We start from the raw sequence: 18,269 nt of genomic DNA on the forward strand, positions 1-18,269 counted from the left end.
AATATCATTTGATTTATTATTTGTAAAAATGAAAACTGGACAAAAACTCTCTTTTGAGAAGGAATTATTTCAAAATATTTATCCATGTATTGGAATGTTATGCAACTATTAAAAAAAAATGAGAACCAGGCTTTCGTGTGCTGATATTAAAAAATCTCTAAGACATATAACTGATAGGACAGTGTATAAACTTCCATGTAACTTATTTAATGAACAACTACATGCTTACATGCACATAGATAATAGTTTAAATTCATTTTTAATGAATAGAAAAATGTACCCCAACTGTTAATGGTTATTTTAAAAAACATGGTCACAGAGAAGCTAAATGTAGTTGTGAGAGGGAAGTTAAAAGACTTATACTTTTTTACCCTATACTTCAATACGTTGCTTGAATCCTTTTACAAAGGTGAAGCAGTCATGTCATATTTGTATAACTTTTTAAAAAAAAGAGAAATGAAGCATTAAAGGCATCTTTTACTTGTGTACTCTCCCCATCATATTCTCCTGTTCTTCTAACCCAGAGGTAACTATAATGAATAATTTTGTGTTTATCATTCTCTTGTTCTCTTTTTAAAAATAATATTACACATATATAAGTAATCCTGAGCAAGAATTTTACATGTGTTGTACATTATATTAAGTCATTATGTATTCTGTGACTATACTTTCCACTACCACTGTATTAATGAGAGCTATGTGCTTTATTTCTATTTTGGTACATTGTAATTATATTCTATTGTAGGAATATAACATTATACATAAGGAATTTCTCCTTTGTATTTTTAAAAACATACATCAATAAATTACACCTTTTCTTCTTTCTCGTATTGGCTTTTATGCTACAAAAATCCTTCCATATACCACTTAAATTTAATCCAAGTACTTGGGTATGTAATTTTTTTTCAGTTCTACATAGCATTTTTAATTGTTAATTTGATTTTTTGACTCAGAAGTGTATTTTCAGTTTCTAAATATGGGGATGGTTGGTTATTTTTTAAAATTTTTAAAGTAAAATCTCCACAGCAGAAAAAATAGTCTTAAAGTCACCTATTCTTTAAAATTAATTGAAACATGACTTTACGGTCTTATAAGTGGTGAGTTCAGTAAATTCTCCAATTTAGTATATTCTCCAGTTTTTTAGTTCAATATTCTTATGTTCATTAAATCAAACTTAATTTTGTGTTATTAAATTTATATTATAACTTCTTTTGGAGAAAGATATGTTAAAATCTCAAATTATCTGGTAGTATTAATTTTTAAAAATCTGTTAATTTAACTTTCAGTATTTTTTTTTACAAATTAAAATGTATAGTTTATTGTATATTCAGTATACCCCAATAAAGCTGTTTTAAAAAGGAATTTAAGTATTTTAAAACTAATTACTACCTAAATACAAGATCCAAATTTTCACAGCTTACAGGTTGACTGAACTTTTAATTATGGCATTGTGATCTTTTTTATTTCTAGTAATGTTTTTTGCCTGAAAATCAATTATGCCTACATGAGTGTAGCTGTGAATTTTAGTATTTTCTGTTGAATTATAATTCTTACAGAAAGGTATAAATGTAGATCTCACTGAATGAGTTCAACGTATACATACCTACCGGACCAAGAAATCCAACATTGCCACCATCTCAGAATACCAAATTTAGTTTTCCTGTTTTTGAACTCTATAAATAGAATCATAAACTGTGTATTCTCCTGTGTTAGGATCTTTTCTTACTTTAGCTGTGGTTTGTTCAAGTATTTTATGGTATTTCGTTCTATGAACGTATTACAATTTCTTTATCATTCTACCGACGATAGACACTTAAGTTGTGTCAAGTGTGGAACTCTGCCAAATAATACTGCTATGAATATTACTATACTTTTCTTTTGGCGCCCACGTGCAGTTTTATTCTGTTACCTGTTTACCAGGAAATGGAGTTGTCAGATAAAATACCAGGTACCCAGTTAAATGTGAATTTTAGATAAGCCACACAAAATATTTCAGTATATGTATTTACCGAAAAGTGCATGTACGCATTTACATGAAAGAAGATTATCCAACGCTTACATGAAATCTACATTTAACTAGGGGTGATGTAGTTTTGTTTGCTGAATTTGGCAAACCTGCATAGAAAGAAAAATAAAGTAAAAATTAAAAAAATCTCTTTTTAGTCAAGAAGGTATTTACTTTTTTTTAGAAGCTTTTTTGTTAGGCTTTTCACTTTCGAATATATATATCCTTGGATTAGAACTTCATTTGTACTGTGAAATTTGATTTGTCCGTTTTGATGTTTTTGTCTTCCAAATGGCTATCCAATTATATTTGAATGCTTTATAGAAAAGACCATTTTTTTCCTCTCCTATGTAGTTCCACTTCGGGTTTGATCAAACCTGACTAAAATATGTGGGGATGTTAGGTGGGATGATATTAAATCTATAGATCAATTTGGGAAGAAAGGACGGTATTCAAACAATGCACATGCCGTATGACTCCACTAATTTAGGATCTTACGTTTTCTGAATATGTTTTAGTATTTTATGTCTAGATCTTAAATATATTTTGTTAGATTTATTTCAAAACATTGGAAATTATGTTGCTATTTGAGTTTTGTGAAATTTTCCATAATTAAAATGGAACCATCTACTAATATTTACCACTCTTTCCATATACTTTAAACAGTTGTGAGTTTTGTAGCTGAAGTTACTCCGTTATTTGACTGTAAGATTTATTAAGGCAAGAATCATATATAGTTTTATTCGTCATCATATCCATGGCGCCTAGCTCCACGTATGGCACATAGTAGGAAATTATTTGAAAACTGGTTGTCGGTTCCACTTAACGTAGAATATTTGCTTGATAAGCATGCTTTAGAAACACCAATGCCAACCTGCGCCACACGCATGATAATCTTCTAACAATTTCTTTATGCTGGAAAAACATGGGACTAGTCCATTTGAATTTAGATGAGGAAGAGAAAGTTAGGAAATAATTACAGGGCCAGATAGGGGAAAATTGGTGAGATGATCTTTAGATTTCACTCTCGGGTATTTAAAATGCAGGGACCTAGGAACACAGTCAAACTGCGAAGATTTGCTGTGCATTATCAGAATCCAGAATAAAGGATAGATCCATTTTATAGACTCGGTAAGACCCTATGTTGCATTTTGTTCAGAAATCCAGGTTTTTTTCAAGGGGCAAGAGTCAAAATACTTGTAAGGAAAGCAAACAAGATAGGAAACATCTAAAAAAACTAAGTTGGAAAGTTTTTTTGAAATCAAATAAGGGAATATTAAAACTACGCCCGAATGAGCTGATGAGAACGTTTGTCTTGCTCTGTGGGGCTGCACAGACCTACAAAGACAAAGAACTAAACATGACAGTCAGCTCTCGGTTAGGTGTATGAAAAACCTTGTAATGGCTTTTCCCAAAGATGAAAAGGACCTACCACTCTATCAAAGATGAATTTTATCCCCCTTGTCAGAGCATGCCTGCAGTCTGTGAGCTTCTCTGTCAGCCTTCCAATTATCAGTCTTCTCCAATATAAACAATTAGAAAGGCATAATATTGTTCAGTCTCCTTAGTGATTATTATCCTTTACAAAATCATCAGTAAAAGAACAATTATTTATATTTAACACCATATGTTAACTATACTGGAATTAAAATTAAAAACTTGCAAAACATTTTTATAATGTGAAGTACTTAATACAGTTTTTGTATATTGGAATATATGAAGAAAACATATATTCCATCTTTTTATAGGAGGGGTGTGGTTCACTAAAACAAACATATGAAAACAGTGTGTTAGGTACATGAACCAAAGAGAATTAGGTATATGAAATAAAAAGATATTTTATTTCTTTTTTTTTTAAAGATTTTATTTATTTATTTGACAGAGAGAGAGACAGCCAGCGAGAGAGGGAACACAAGCAGGGGGAGTGGAAGAGGAAGAAGCAGGCTTATAGCGGAGGAGCCTGATGTGGGGCTCGATCCCATAACGCCGGGATCACGCCCTCAGCCGAAGGCAGACGCTTAACCGCTGTGCCACCCAGGCGCCCCCGATATTTTCTTATTTCTAATAAATATTTAAGGGGCTCTTGGGTGGCTCAGTTGGTTAAGCATCCGCCTTCAGCTCACGTCATGGTCTCAGGATTCCTGGGATCAAGCCCTGAATCGGGCTCTCTGCTCAGCGGGGAGTCTGCTTCTCCTTCTGTGCTTGTGTTCTCTCTCTCTCTCTTTCTCAAACAAATAAAATCTTAAATAAATAAATATTTAAGAAAATATTATCTTTGTTATAATTTTCCTTGGTGATGATTTGACATAGTTATATTTTTAAATAACATTTAATTTTTAAAAATAGGGCAACAAAAATAACTGCTCCTGATGTTGCATGCCCCCTTCTTTTTACTTGCAGGCATAAAATCATACATCAGTAGCGTTGTGAGTAAATGCAGATACAAGTAAAGTAATGTGCCATTTTCATTTAAATACAAAATATTTATTGCTCTTACATAAAGTCAATAACAACCATACTGGTGAATAAGTGCTTCTGATCCAAATCAATTTTTTAAATTACATAAAAATTTATTATAGCTCATAACTTTATATTTCTCTAGGTACTGTGTAAATCTTTGAAAACAATTAGCAAATCCAAAAGCACTTTGTACATCTATGAATTTTTAATGCTCTTTTACATGCCATCTTTCTTCCAAGTTGAAAAAAATAAAGCCTTTAAATGTCCCATGTCTCTTCAAACCCTTTAACTTCCAGCACTAAAGGCAGCTATATAAAACATAAATAACATTAATTATCATGGCTTAGGAATCAGACAACATTATGAATGGATTTTCAACGGGTATAAATGCCTCCCAGTCACATCTGCCTCCTATACAGCCATTGGCTGAATGTGTATGAAACAAACTTTTTTTTTTTTTTAAGATTTTATTTATTTATTCGACAGAGATAGAGACAGCCAGCGAGAGAGGGAACACAAGCAGGAGGAGTGGGAGAGGAAGAAGCAGGCTCATAGTGGAGGAGCCTGATGTGGGGCTCGATCCCATAACGCGGGGATCACGCCCTGAGCCGAAGGCAGATGCTTAACCGCTGTGCCACCCAGGCGCCCCTGAAACAAACTTCTTAGATGAAATGAAAGCCTGTGAAAAATGCCACATCTTCCTGAAGCTGAAGGGTTAATCATTAAAGAATATGGGAGGTGATTAAATACATGATGGGAAGCAGAAAATGGTGGTAATGAAACCCTTGCTTCATATGGTCAAAGATTGTATATATACTTCAGATTCAGATGATATATTTACAGGGAAGTGTCTTCACTGGAGCCTAGCTATTAGCAAGCCTTTACAGCATGAATTACGCCGTTTCAGGGGAGGGTTGTAAATGCAGATTTAGCATTAGTTAAGGAAAGTGACGAATACCAGCTCCATCAAATAACCAATGTTTAGTACTCAATTTTCATCATTATTTAATAATTTCTTTCATTTTTATTTTTTAAAGATTTATTTATTTTAGAGAGAGAGAGCTAGAGCAAGTGGGGAGGGGCAGAGGAAGAGAATAAGCAGACTCCCTTGTGAGCACGGAGCCCAAGACTGGGCTAGATCCTGAGACCCATGAGATCATGACCTAAGCAGGAACCAAGAGTCATATTCTCAACTGACTGAGCCACCTGAGTGCCCCCTGTTTTTATTTTTAATAGAGATTTTTCTTGACTCTCTCAGAGAGAATTTCGCTCACCCATTGTTTGTAATGATGAAGAATTCTGTGTGTGTGTGCATGTGTGCGCCTTGGGAATTAGACATGCTGGTGAGGCTCTGATGAATTGCTGAGCTTGAGAAGCAGACAAATATTAGCTTTCATATCTTGATTTTCACTTGATTTTCCCTGAAGGAAGTGTATGTGTGAATTAGTGGGGTTGTTGCTAGTTCAAGAGGGAAATAAATGATAAGATGGTTTGGGTCCCAAATGTTGCAATAAAATAGAGTTTGATTTATATCGTAAGAGAGTCTTCAGACTTTTTTTTCCCCTCAAGAACTTCATGTAACACAGCTCCTGCGAGGGGGACTGAAAGCTATGGGGAAGGTGGGCCAAGGATGGGGAAGGTGGGCCAAGGATGGGGAAGGTGGGCCAAGAGCACAGCCCTCAACCACAGCGATGATCAGAGTGGAGAAGATAGACACATATTTCTTTGATCTCCAGGTTTGGGAACATTGAGTGACATCGCTGAATCCAAATGAAAACCCTCCCATTGAGCACAAGCAGGATTTTTCAGCAGTCTCTCAAGAGAAGTTACCATCATGGAGGCTGCTTGGAGAAGAATACGGTAGGTACTTCTGTATTGTTGTTTTCTGGTTTTAATTTTGTATTTTGTAGTAATTTTAGATTTACAGAAAAATTGCAGACATATCATAGAGAATCCCCATATGCCCTTCATCTAGATTTTTGCCCGTGTTAAAGTTGTATATGATGATGGTATATTTGTTAAAACTGAGAACCACCATTTGTGTACTGCTGTCCACTAAGCTCCAGCCTTGATTCAGGTTTCTGCAGATTTTTTCCAGTAGTGCTGTTGGTCTTCTCCAGGCTCCATCCTCAATAGCACGTTGTATTTAATTATGAATTATCCTTTCTCCTTTGTCTCTTCCAATCTAGGACTATATCTAAATCATCTTTTGTTTTATTATGACCTTGACAATTTTGAAAAATGTTTAAAAATTTATGGATTATTGTCTTTATACACATGTTACAAAAAGATAGAAATTTGAATTATGATCTGTCCTTCCATTTTGGAAGACAAACAATAGCTAAGAGAGAATTAGGGAAGCCTGGCAATACTGAAGGAGATGGAGATGGTGCCCGGCTGTGGATGCCAATAGGACAAGAAAATCTTTTAAACAAAAGATAAACTGTGAGAATTGTATATGGCTCCAATTATTGGGATATGAGAAGAAACTCACAGAAATTGCCCAAAAAAGGAAGAAAGACAAAGTGAATGAGGTAAACAGAATACATATATGTAGCTCAGATTGTAAATAATTTAATAGTAGAATTTTTTTTCAATATAATTCTGTCATTCTGAATTTAGCGCTCTCTTACTTTCTTTGATTCTACATCATATTGAGAGTTTTGGTAAATTTCATATCTCTTCTATTTATTAAATGTATTTCAAACATGGTAGCAATAAAATAGAGCAGATGGTAAAGAATAAACTTATTTAGAGATGGAAACTGAAGATCACATAACTGTCAAGAAAAGGTAAGTCTTTTACTTCTTTCTGCACACAGAATATTCTCCCTTTATTCTAGAAATAGTTCTAGGCACCGTTCATTGAAACTGATCTTCTGAAATAGTTCAAACTCTCATGCCTATAAAGCATTAATGTAGAATTTTGTATTATCTGTCAAGTACTGATGGACAATGAAATATGGGTTTCAGATTCATCTGTTTCGTCCATATTGTTTTCAATCTTTAAATCCCTTGCCTCAATCTAAATGCTATTATTTATTCTTTTATCGATTTAGAATTATTGATGGAGATGTATGGTACTGTCAAAGACAAAATTCACCAGCTAATTAAGAGACGATTTTATTGGGCAACTGCAATGGGGAGAACAGGCCACATCTGAAAATCAGAGTTTAACAGAGTATTTTTGTCTTAGCAATTTTTATAAGGAGCGGGGAAAGCTAGGTGCTTTACCGTCAGGGTTATTTTGTATGTAGGGAATGTATCAGACACTTAGATAAATGAGAAGTGTTTATCTCTGTGTCAGGCCAGTTTCTGAGGGACAAACCATTCAAATCCTAACTACTCACACTGACTAGGGGTGAAAGAGGAAGGAACTGTGTCTGACTTTGTCATTAGGTAGAAGCAAAGGGAAAGGTCTGTTTTTGATCTTGTCGGTAGCCATCATAAAAAAATACTCACATGGCATCATTTCTCCACTAATTATTCTTTCATTATCTTTGTTGTGCAATACCATATCTAAGACTGACTGGATCTCACATATTCGTATTTTTTAAAATTCTGCCTGGGATGTGAAGCCAGGCTAGATTCTCAAATTTCTTCACAAATGTGGCAGAGATGACTACCTAGCCAATAACAACAACAAACAACAAAACCAAAAAAACAAAAAAAAAAACCAAAAAAACCCTATTCTCTTTCTCTTCTAGAGAAATGAATAATATGAAGTCCATGGTATTTTGGGGTTTGTATTTTAGAATTTCATTATGCTCAAGCACAACAATAACTTCGATTTTTCTCGGGATTTGTAGTAGCAAATGCACTGTGTAGAAATATCCATTTCTGATATTCAGAAACATTGGCTATCTCTAGTTCTGTCACCGTGCTGTATCTTGTGGATATTTTATTTTCAGATATTTCTCTCAAAAGTTGTATCTACCTAAATTTTTAATTCAGCCTACAATTCTTGACTTTTCCATTTTGCCTCTGCAGTTTACTGATAGCATCCTGAGAGGCTCTTAAGCAATGGTTTTTCATAAATTAGCCTTACTTTTTTTTATCTTATACTTTTCATCTTCTGTAGCTTATATATTTTATAATTTGGAAGTTTCTACTTCTTAATCCCCTTTATCTGTTTCACCCACCCACCTCCCCTCTGGCAACCACCAGTTGGTTCTCTGCATTTAAGAGTTTATTTTCTGCTTGTTTGTTCATTTGTTCCGTTTTTTAGATTCCGCATATAAATAAAATCATATGGTATTTGTCTTCCCTGATTTATTTCACTTAGCGTGGTCCATCCATGTTGTTGCAGATGGCAAGAGCTCATTTTTTTTATGGCTGAGTAATATTCTTGTGTGTGTGTGTGTGTGTGTGTGTGTGTGTGTGTGTGTGTGTGTACCACTTCTTTGTCCATTCATCTGATGGGCACTTAGGTTGCTTCCATATCTTGGCTATTTTAAATAATGTTACATAAACATAGGTGTGCATCTCTCTTTTTGAATTAGTGTTTTCATTTTCTTTGGGTAAAAACCCAGTAGGAATTACTGGATCATAAGATATTTGTATTTGTAATTTATTGAGAAACCCCATTTCATCAGTGGATGTACCGTTTCCATTCCCACCAGTAGTTCAGGAGGACTTTCTTTTTCCACCTGTTATTTCTTATCCTTTTGATACTAATCAGTTGGACTAGTATGAAGTAATATCTCCTGTGGTTTTGGTTTGCATGTCCCTGATGATAAGTAATGTTGAGCATCTTTTCATGTGTTTACTGGCCGTCTATATATTTTCTTAAATGTCCATTCAGGTGCTCTGCCCATTTTTAAAATCAGGTTTTGTTTGTTTGTTTTGGTGTTGAGTTGTATAAATTCTTTATATATGGTGGATATGAACTTCCTGTTAGACATATCATTTGCAAATTTCTTCTCCCCTTCAGTAGATTGTCTCTTTGTTTTGTGGATGGTTTCCTTCACTGTGTAAAAGCTTTTTAATTGGTGTAGCCCCAATAGTTCATTCTTGCTTTTGTTTCCCTTGCCCTTGGAAACATACCCATAAATATGTTGCTAAGGACTTAACCATATTTTGTAGTAATTATGTATACATGATAAAGGATTGTGTATGAAACCTTAAGAGTACATACATAGATGTTGATACTACCCATAGTGTGAATCCAAATGCCATTACTAAACAGAACAGTTTTGCATTTTAGAAATGGCTTTGGTGATTCTGCTTGGCATAACTTGTCTTAGTGCTGAGTTCTAGAGGGAATATGCCCAAGAATAATGTGTTTGTTACTTTAGATATAGGGGAAGAGAAAATTTTCCTCCACATCATCCTTTCTTGGTAATAAAGGAAATATTAGAAGCACTAGTCAATGATGGGAGCTCTCTTTTCTAGAACTTTATAAATGGTAGATTCTCTTTTAGTTTGGATCCTAGGAACTTCATCTAAACACAAAGACTTGATCATGGGTATATTCTATAAGTGTGAAGAATTTATTGAGAATTTAAATAAAAAACAAAGAATGACTTCCATACCATCAAATAGTGCCCCTAACCCCCACCCCCCTAGAAAGACATTTAGTGTTACATAAAGTATCATTTGCTTCGGAAAAAAATTTCATTCTTAGGCATTTTGTAAATTTAGAAGAAACAGTTTTACTAAAAAGTAAAAAAAGAGTTAGTGTCTAGTATTTAATTTTTGTGGAGAAGACTGCTTGGTTTAGACAATATTTTGTCTTAATCCAATAATATGGTGAATAATGATAACTATCAGAAGATGCTTAAAAAGGCAGACGAAACCTATGTAAATATATATAGATGGATGTAATTTCTGTATGGAGAATAATTTGAAAACTTTCTGTGTGACAGGGTTAGGTAAAAGAACAATCCATATCAAATATAGTTTCATAAGTACAATGTAGAGAATATTCAGGTGTATGCACTCTTTCAGCTAATTCCACCTTCTCTTCTTTCTACTTAGTTCTGGTAGCTCTGTCTTTTGATATGGAGAAGTACAGAAAAATAGAATAATCAAGGAAAAGCAAATTTGGTTTACATTAAAAGGAAACTAAATCTGTTTATCAGAGAAGAGGTAATATCCACACAGTGAAAGGGTGAAATTACTTAAAGACAGAATGAAGTTTGGGGTAGACACCAAATTTGAGGGAGCAACCTTTGAGATGATAAGAAGTTTAAAGGAAAATCTGTCCAAAGATGAATTTTAGAACATCAGTGCTGTGTATAAGGATGGAATTCCAGTTTCCAGGCTTCCTTTTCAAGCATGCTGCTTGAAAATTACATCATTTTCAAGCCTTTTGGAGTTGAATTTATGCTCCTTTAGAATGTGACACCTTTTTATATGGGTCTTACCAAGAAAATAAGAGAAGAATGAATTATACGAATAAAGGCATTATTAAGAATTCTGCATCTTCCCTGCACCAGTACCGCAGAGGTAAAGCAAATGCCCTGTGGTAGAGTCTCTCCAGCAGCACATGCACTTGGCACCCTGTGGATTTCATGCTTGTGTCGAATGTAAAGGTAGCTGGAGTCACTCTGGTGTGGGCCCGTCAGAATAATGATTCGGTTCTTTCTTCACCTGTATCACCTGTATCCAAGAATATGAACTTGGACGGAAGGAATTAAAACTGAAAAGTGGAAGAAATTGAAGATGGGTATCCTACTCCCTAATAAAAGCAAGGCAGAGTCCGGTGGATTCTGCTGGGGAGACTGTTATGAGCATTGCCACTGCGGGTTACAAGTCACAGGGGATGTCTGGGCGCCTAAGGAGGAAACTTATGTAAAATGCAGTGCTGAGTGTAAAACAGCGGATCGTGTTCTGCCTTCAGTCTTTAAAACCAAATGATCATTTAATTTTGATAAAAAATATTTTAGTGTGTTGAAGAGCAGACTGAACACCTCTTCCGTGGTACAAGTTTTATCAAAAACTTAGCGAAAAGGGGCACCTGGATGGCTCAGTGGTTAAGCATCTGCCTTCGGCTCAGGTCTTGATCCCAGGGTCCTGAGGTCAAGTCCCACATTGGGCTCCCTGCTCAGCAGGGAGTCTGCTTGTCCCTCTACACCTCCCCCCTGCTTGTACTCTCTCAAATAAATAAAATCTTAAGCAAAAATGATTATCAGAAAACAGTAAATTGGAGAGGATAAATGTCCCTAACTCAGAATTCTTAATGAAGAATTTAAGGATAAATCTGATTCCTGTAAATGGGGAAAATACATAGTTAGAAAAATACGACTAAAGCCAAAATTCTCAGTGAAAGTGGGAAAAAATGTGAATACTTTTAAACTACAATGTTATCTACTCTGACAGTATTAAAATTGAAATGTTAGCTAAAATGAAAAGGTTTCCTTCAGAGCACTTTAGGAAGTAACTGTATAGTTATTTAGTTAAAAACAAGAAGCCTGAATTGGATTATACCAGGTTGATTAGGAAATAACAAAATCCAGAGAAGAAAGTAGAAGACATTCAATGAAACAGAAGAAACAATTCAGAAATAGAAGCAAAGGATAGGAATTTTGTTGGCAACAAAAATTAGTTGTAAAAAAAAAAATATTAAAAAAAAATGTGATGCTAGTAAAAATGCTTAACTCTTTGGGAGAAAACTGAAGCTGGATCCCAAACTCATGTAAACCAATAAATTAACCGTCTAAACAACTAATCTGTAAAATTTCTACAACTGTTCTAATATGACAGCTGCTAGCTCCATGTGGCTTTTTTTTTTTTTTTTTAGGAATTTATCTCTTGCCTTTATTTTTTTTAAATGTTTTTTGTTATATTATGTTAGTCACCATACAGTACATCCCTGGTTTCTGATGTAAAGCTCGATGATTCATTAGTTGCGGATAACACCCAGTGCACCATGCAATACGTGCCCTCCTTACTACCCATCACCAGTCTGTCCCATTCTCCCACCCCCCTTCCCTCTGAAGCCCTCAGTTTGTTTCCCAGAGTCCATAGTCTCTCATGCTTCATTCCCCCTCCTGATTATCCCCCCGTTTCTTTATCCCTTTCTTCCCCTACCGATCTTCCTAGTTCTTATGTTCCATAGATGAGAGAAACCATATGATAATTGTCTTTCTCTGCTTGACTTATTTCACTTAGCATTATCTCTTCCGGTGCCGTCCATGTTGCAGCAAATGTTGAAAACTCGTTCTTTCTGATAGCTGAGTAATATTCCATTGTATATATGGAATATATACAGCTTCTTAATCTAGTCATCTGTTGAAGGGCATCTCGGTTCCATCCACGATTTAGCTATTGTGGACAATGCTGCTATGAACATTGGGGTGCATATGGCCCTTCTCTTCACTACGTCTGTATCTTTGGGGTAAATACCCAGTAGTGCAATGGCTGGATCATAGGGTAGCTCAATTTTTAACTTTTTAAGGGACCTCCACACTGTTTTCCAGAGTGGCTGCACCAACCTGCATTCCCACCAACAATGTAGGAGGGATCCCCTTTCTTCACATCCTCTCCAGCAATTGCTGTTTCCTGCCTTGTTAATTTTTGCCATTCTAACTGGCGTAAGGTGGTATCTTAGTGTGGTTTTGATTTGAATTTCCCTGATGGCCAATGATTTTGAACATTTTTTCATGTGTCTGTTGGCCATTTGTATGTCTTCATTGGAAAAGTGTCTGTTCATATCTTCTGCCCATTTTATGATTTGTTTATTTGTTTCTCACGTATTGAGTTTGAGAAGTTCTTTGTAGATCTTGGATACCAGTTTTTTTATCTGTAGCGTCATTTGCAAATATATTCTCCCATTCCGTGGGCTGCCTCTTAGTTTTTTTGATTGTTTCCTTGGCTGTGAAGAAGCTTTTCATCTTGATGAAGTCCCACAAGTTCATTTTATCTTTTGTTTCTCTTGCCTTTGGAGATGTGTCATGAAAAAGGTTGCTTTGGCCGATGTCGTAGAGGTTGTTGCCTATGTTCTCTTCTAGGATTTTGATGGATTCCTGTTTCACGTCGAGGTCTTTCATCCATTTGGAGTTTATCTTTGTGTATGGTGTGAGAGAGTGTTCAAGTTTCATTCTTTTGCATGTAGCTGTCCAATTTTCCCAGCACAATTTATTGAAGAGACTGTCTTTTTTCCACTGGATGTTTTTTCCTGCTTTGTCAAAGATTAGTTGCCCAAAGAGCCGAGGGTCCATTTCTGGGTTCTCTATTCTGTTCATTGGTCTATGTGTCTGTTTTTGTGCCAGTACCATGCTGTTTTTGTGATCACAGCTTTGTAGTACAGCTCAAAATCTGGCATTGTGATGCCCCCAGCTTTGTTTTTCCTTTTCAACAGTTCCTTGGTGATTCGGGGCCTTTTCTGGTTCCATACAAATTTAAGGACCATTTGTTCCAGTTCCTTGAAAAATGTCATTGGTATTTTGATCTGAACAGCATTGAAAGTGTAGATTGCTCTAGGTAGCATGGACATTTTAACTATGTTAATTCTTCCGATCCATGAGCATGGAATATTTTTCCATCTTTTTTGTGTCTTCCTCAATGTCTTTCAAGAGTGATGTATAGTTTCTAGAATATAGATCCGTTACGTCTCTGGTTAAGTTAATTCCAAGGTAACATATGGTTTTTGGTGCTATTGTAAATGGGATGGATTCCCTAATTTCTCTTTCTTCAGTCTCATTATTCGTGTATAGAAATGCAACTGATTTCTGAGCATTGATTTTGTATCCTGCCACATTACCGAATTGCTCTATAACTTCTAATAGTTTGGGAGTGGCTTCTTTTGGGTTTTCCATATAGAGTATCATGTCATCTGCAAAGAGAGACAGTTTGACTTCTTCTTTGCCTATTTGGATACCTTTTATTCCTTTTTGTTGTCTGATTGCTGTTGCAAGGACTTCTAGTACTATGTTGAATAATAGTGGCGAGAGTGGGCATCCTTGTCGTGTTCCTGATCTTAAGGGAAAGGCTTCCAGCATTTCCCCGTTGAGAATAATATTTGCTGTAGGCTTTTCATAGATGGCTTTTATGATCTTGAGAAATGTACCATCTATTCCTACACTCTGAAGGGTTTTAATCAGGAAAGGATGCTGTATTTTGTCAAATGCTTTTTCTGCACCTATTGAGAGAATCATATGATTTCTGAATTTTTGTTTCTGGATAAAATCTAAGACACTGATAGATTTGCGAATGTTGAACCACCCTTGCATCCCAGGGATGAATCCCACTTGGTCATGATGGATAATCCTTTTAAAGTACAGTTGGATTCTCTTAGCCAGGATCTTGTTGAGAATTTTGGTGTCCATATTCATTAGGGAAATCAGTCTATAATTCTCCTTTTTGATTGGGTCTTTCCCTGGTTTGGGGATCAAGGTAATATTGGCCTCATAGAATGAGTTTGGTAGCTTTCCTTCTGTTTCTATTTCTTGAAATAGCTTTAGGAGAATAGGTATTATTTCTTCTTTGAATGTTTGGTAGAATTCCTCAGGAAAACCGTCCGGGCCTGGAGTTTTATTTTTTGGAATATTGTTTTTCACTGACTCAATCTCATCATAATTAATTGGCCTGTTTAAAAAATCAATTTCTTCCTATTTCAGTCTTGGTAGTTTATGGGTTTCCAGGAAGGCCTCCATCTCTTCCAGATTGCTTAATTTATTGGCATAAAGCTGTTGATAAAAGTTTCTAATAATCCTTCCAATTTCATTGGTGTTGGTTGTGACCTCTCCTTTTTCATTCATAATTTTATTAATTTGGGTCCTTTCTCTATTCTTTTGGATAAGTCTTGCCAGTGGTCTGTCAATTTTATTAATTCTCTCAAAGAACCAGCTTCTAGTTCTGTTGATCTGCTCTGGTTTCTAATTCGTTGATTTCTGCTCTAATCTTGGTCAACTGCTTTCTTGTGCGTGGGTTAGGCCTGTCCCTCTGTTGCTGTTCCAGCTTCTTGAGGTGAGAATATAAAAACTGCATTTTAGATTTTTCTGTTCTATTGAGTGAGGCTTGGATGGCTATGTATTTCCCCCTTAGGACTGCCTTTGCAGTATCCCAAAGGTTTTGGACTGTTGTGCTTTCATTCTCGTTGGTCTCCATAAATTGTTTAAATTGATTTTTGATTTCCTGGTTTATTGAATCATTCCTGAGCAGGATGGTTCTTAGTCTCCAAGTGTTTTGAGTTTCTTCCAAATTTTTCCTTGTGGTTGAGATCCAATTTCAAAGCGTCGTGGTCTGAGAATATTCATGGAATAATACCAAGTCTCTTGGTATCGCATGAGACCTGTTTTGTGTCCCAGAACATGGTCTGTTCTTGAGAATGTTCCATGGGCATTAAAATAGAATGAGTATTCTTTGGTTCTGGGGTGTAGTGTTCTATATATATCTATGAGGTCCAACTCGTCGAGTATGGCATTCAAAGCCTTTGTTTCTTTACTGAGTTTTTGCAAGGGTGTTCTGTCTATTTCTGATAGTGGGGTGTTGAGGTCTCCTACTATTAATGTATTTTTATCTATATGTCTCTTTATTCTGGTTAAGAGTTGGCTTGTGTATCTTGCTGCTCCCCTGTTGGGGGCATATATATTTATAATTGTCATATCCGCTTGTTGGATACATCCTTTAAGAATAATATTGTGCCCTCCTGTGTCTCTAACTATAATCTTTAGTTTAAAATCCAATCTATCTGATATAAAATTGCTACCCTAGCTTTCTTTTGAGGTCCATTGGCGTGAAAGATGGTATTCCATCCCTTTACTTTCAGTCTGAATGTATCTTTAGGTTCAAAATGAGTCTCTTGTAGACAGCAAATGGATGGGTCATGTCTTTTTATCCAATCTGCAACCCTGTGGCTTTATGGGAGCATTTAGGCCATTTACATTGAGACTGATTATTGAGAGATATGATTTTAATGATGCCATGTTGCCAGTAAAGTCTTTGTTTCTATAGATTGTGACTTTCTGTTCTGTATCACTCTTGGGACCTTTTTACCTTTATAGAACCCCCCTTAATATTTCCTGTAGGGCTGGTTTCATGGTTAAGAAATTGGTCAATGACTGGTGATTCTGGAAGGTCTTTATCTCTCCATAAATTCTGAATGACAGCCTTGCTGGATAAAGGATCCTTGGCTACATGTTTTTCTCTGAAAGAGCTTTAAAATTGCCCCCCCCCCAACCCTTTCTCTCATTCCAGGTCTGTGTAGACAGGTCTGACGTAATTCTGATACCTTTGCCTTGGTACATGAGAGATTTCTTTGCCCTGGCCGCTTTCAATACTGTATCCTTGGATCTAATATTTGCGAAATGCACTATGACGTGACGTGGTGTAGGTTTGTCGTGGTTGAGCTTGGGAGGGCTCCTCTCTGCCTCTTGGACACGAATGTTTGTTTCCCTTGCTAGATTAGGGAAGTTTTCAGCTACAATTTGTTCAAATATCTCTTCTAGACCTCTGTTTTTCTCCATCCCCTCGAGGATGCCGATAATTCTGACATTGGATTGTTTCATTGAGTCAGTAATCTCCTGTAACCTACATTCGTGGGCGTGGATTTTTTTAAGTCCAGATTCTGTTTTCGCTTTTTCTTCTACTAACCTATCCTCCAATTCGCTAATACGTTCTTCTGCCTCAGTGACCCTGGCCGTCAGAGCCTCTAGTTTTGACTGCATTTGGCTCATAGAATTTTTAATTTTTGCCAAGTTCGCTCTCATTTCCGCCCTTAGAGATTCTATATTCTCATTAACATTTTCGTTAATACTTTTTTCAAGTCTACACATCATCTTGACCATTGTTACTCTGAACTCCATTTCTGATAATTTGGTTATATCCATATCCATTAGTTCTGTGGCAGAGGCCACAGACTCATTGTCTTTTCTTTGCTGGGGGGGACGATTTCTCGTCATTCTGATGAGAGGTTGCGGGGTTGTCCAGAGCCCAAATTATTGACCGGGACCCAGGCAGTGTGCACTTGTTTTACAGGGATCTTAGGGATGTGGGCATCTTCTTTAAAAATTTTATTTATTTATGTGGCAGAGAGACAACCAACGAGAGAGGGAACACAAGCAGGGGAGTGGGAGAGGAAGAAGCAGGCTCCCAGCGGAGGAGCCCGATGAGGGACTCCTTTCTGGAACGCCGGGATCACGCCCTGAGCCCAAGACAGGCGCTTAATGACTGTGCCACCCAGGCGCCCGGGATGTGGGCTTCTTGATTTTTCAGCCTGCCTTCTGGGGGAGGGGCCTGCCGCGCCGATACTCAGGCAACCCTGTTTGGGTAGAGTCTCCGTGTCCCCTGCCAGGGGGGATGGGGATGAGCACGCTGTGAGCCGGTATTTCCAGGCTTTTGTTCTCTGGCGGCTTTCCCTGGCGGTTTGCTGTGCCTCTTCTGAGAGTCAGAGCAGCAGCGGCCGAATTTCAGCCTCTGTCACAGAACAGAGGGATTGCGGCCCATTCTCTACTAATGTTCTGGCCACTTTATCTCTGTTACTGTTGGTGCTGCTCAACCCTGCAGCGTCCAGGGATGTGCGTCCCAGCCCTCACTTCCAGGGCCGGCACGTCTCTGTCCTTTGTGTTTCTAATGCCGCCAGCCGCCCCGTACACGCTCCCGGAGCTCCCGGTCTCAGTCTGGTTCCAGTGAGCGCACGGGAACTCCGTTTCAGTCTGGTGGTGCGGGTTCCCAGCTCACAGTCTCAGTCTGCTCTCTCGCGGGTGCCGGGTGCCGTCACCGTGAGTCCGCCCACTCCCCTGTGCAGGTGGCTACCACTTCCCGGCGCCTGATCGCAGCGGCTCCCTCCCCGTTCCGTTTATCTTCTGATATCTGTGCGCGGTTTCACGGCTCCCCGCTTCGTACCTCAATACTCAGCGCTG

The 18,269-nt window shown here is 37.1% G+C and overlaps 1 long non-coding RNA gene across 2 annotated transcripts in view; it reads left to right on the forward strand.

Moving 5' to 3' along the window:
* Window positions 1–18,269, forward strand: part of LOC123799277 (uncharacterized) — a 541,652-nt gene that overhangs the window by 458,840 nt on the left and 64,543 nt on the right. For both annotated transcript variants that reach the window (XR_015724365.1, XR_015724366.1), the window contains one exon: window positions 6,202–6,325. This is a non-coding gene — a long non-coding RNA (uncharacterized LOC123799277). The remainder of the gene's footprint in view (window positions 1–6,201; window positions 6,326–18,269) is intronic.

The sequence above is a fragment of the Ursus americanus genome, chromosome 5 (genome assembly GCF_024610735.1).
Source record: "Ursus americanus isolate L20-20 chromosome 5, mUrsAme1.1.p, whole genome shotgun sequence".
NCBI classification, from domain to species: Eukaryota; Metazoa; Chordata; class Mammalia; order Carnivora; family Ursidae; genus Ursus; species Ursus americanus.